The following is a 2500-nucleotide window of genomic DNA, read 5'->3' as shown; positions in this document are numbered from 1 at the left end:
TATATCCAAATCTGGACCGATTTGGGCCAAGTTGCATAAACATGTCGAAGAGCCTAACATTAAGCACTGTCCCAAATTTCGGCGAAATCGGACAATAAATGCCTCTTTTATTGGCCCTAAACCTTAAATCCAGAGATCGGTCTATATGGCAGCTGTATTCAAATCTGGACCGATCTGGAGACAGTGAGTTGTGTTAGGCCCTTCGATATTCCTCTGTAATTTGGCCCAGATCGGTCCAGATTTGGATATAGCTGGCATATAGACCGATCTCTCGGTTTAAGGTTTTGAGACCATAAAAGGCGCATTTATTGTCCGCTTTCGCTAAAATTTGGGACAGTGAGTTGGGTTAGGCCCTTTGATATCCTTCTTCAATTTGGCCCAGATCGGTAAAGATTTGGATATAGCTGCCATATAGACCGATCCTCCGATTAAGGGTCTTAGGCCCATAAAAGCCACATTTATTATCCAATTTTGCCGAAATTTTGGACAGTGAGTTGTCTTAGGCTCTTCGGCATCTTTCTTCAATTTGGCCCAGATCGGTCTAGATTTGGATATAGCCACCATATAGACCGATCTTTCGGTTTTTGGTTTTGAGACCATAAAAGGCGCATTTATTGTCCTTCGCTAAAATTTGAGACAGTGAGTTATGTTAGGCCCTTCGATGTTCCTCTGCAATTTGGCCCAGATCGGTCTAGATTTGGATATAGCTGCCATATAGACCGATCCGCCGATTTAGAGTCTTAGGCCGATAAAAGCCACAACTATTGTCCGATTTTGCTGAAATTGGGTACAGTGAGTTGCCTTAGGCTCTTAGACATCTTTCTTCAATTTGGCTCAGATCGGTCTAGATTTGGATATAGCAGCCATATAGACCGATCCTCCGATTTAGGGTCTTAGGCCCATAAAAGCCACATTTATTATTCTACTTTGCCGAAATTCGGTACAGTGAGTTGCGTTAGGCCCTTCAACATTCCTCTGCAATTTGGCCCAGATCGGTCCAGATTTGGATATAGCTGGCATATAGACCGATCTCTCGGTTTTAGGTTTTGAGACCATAAAAGCCACATTTATTATCCGATTTTGCGAAAATTTGGGACAGTGAGTTGGGTTAGGCCCTTTGATATACTTCTTCAATTTGGCCCAGATCGGTAAAGATTTGGATATAGCTGCCATATAGACCGATCCTCCGATTAAAGGTCTTAGGCCCATAAAAGCCACATTTATTATCCGATTTTGCTGAAATTGGATACAGTGAGTTGCCTTAGGCTCTTAGACATCTTTCGTTAATTTGGCTCAGATCGGTTCAGATTTGGATATAGCTGCCATATAGACCGATATCTCGGTTTTAGGTTTTGGACCCATATAAGGGCCTTTTATTGTCCGATTTCGCCGAAATTTGGGACAGTGCTTTGTGTTAGGCTCTTCGACATTTTTCTGCAACTTGGCCCAAATCGGTCCAGATTTGGAGCTGCCATGTAGACCGATATCTCGATTTAAAGTCTCGGCCCAATAAAAGGCGCATTTATAATCCGATTTCACTGAAATTTTAACCAGTGACTTATATTAGGCTTTTCGACATCCGTGTCGTTTATGGTTCAGATCGGCTTATTTTAGATATAGCTACTGTACTTATTAGTATTTGGTCCAAATCGGAACATATTTTGAAATAACTGCTATGGGACATAAGGTATGCATTTTTCACCGAATTGTGATGAAAGGTGGTTTACATGTATACCCGAAGTGGTGGGTATCCAAAGTTCGGCCCGGCCGAACTTAACGCTTTTTTACTTCTTTACTCAAGATTTGGCTCGGCCCATTTTTGCTCGCCTTTACTTCGCTACAACTAACATTATGACTGCACTATTATTTGTTACCCTCCCCCGGTGTCTTAAATAAATACTATTTTCCTATTTATTCTAAATTGGATTTATTAAGCATTTAAAATCCACATGCATGCATTCATACATTATTATATTTAAATTGTTGGAAATGTATAATTTAAAAAATAACTATTCAATTAAAAATCAATAGACAATGTGTTTAAATAACGAGAAAGACAATGACGCATGTGAAAAGCAGTGCAGGCATATTAAAAATATATTTTTAAAATGTTCTATAACAAGTCGTTTAAGTTATTTTTAAGCAAAACTTGCTGATACAAAGACAAATGAACGTCAAAGAGAAAAAACCAACACTCACTCTTAATATTCATGGCTATGACAAAACTCAGACCTTGAACTGAGTTTCAATGTTGCATAAATGTTCACTATTTTGAATTGATTTTAAACAAATATCGAAAGTATCTCAACATTACTTCTGTTTCACCAGAAAGGTCTTGAAGTATTTCAACTTAAGGAACAAATTTCCTCAAAAAGACTTGAAATAAATATTTTGTCAAATAAATACTCACTGTGCCAAATATGAGAAAAAAAAACAAACCACTTCAAAGAGTTTTCTTTTTAATCAATTGAAAGTGTTTTGAAAGTGTTTTCCTTGAAAA

This window comes from Stomoxys calcitrans, chromosome 3 (assembly GCF_963082655.1).
Source record: "Stomoxys calcitrans chromosome 3, idStoCalc2.1, whole genome shotgun sequence".
Taxonomy (NCBI): Eukaryota; Metazoa; Arthropoda; class Insecta; order Diptera; family Muscidae; genus Stomoxys; species Stomoxys calcitrans.
This window is presented reverse-complemented; position numbering follows the sequence as displayed.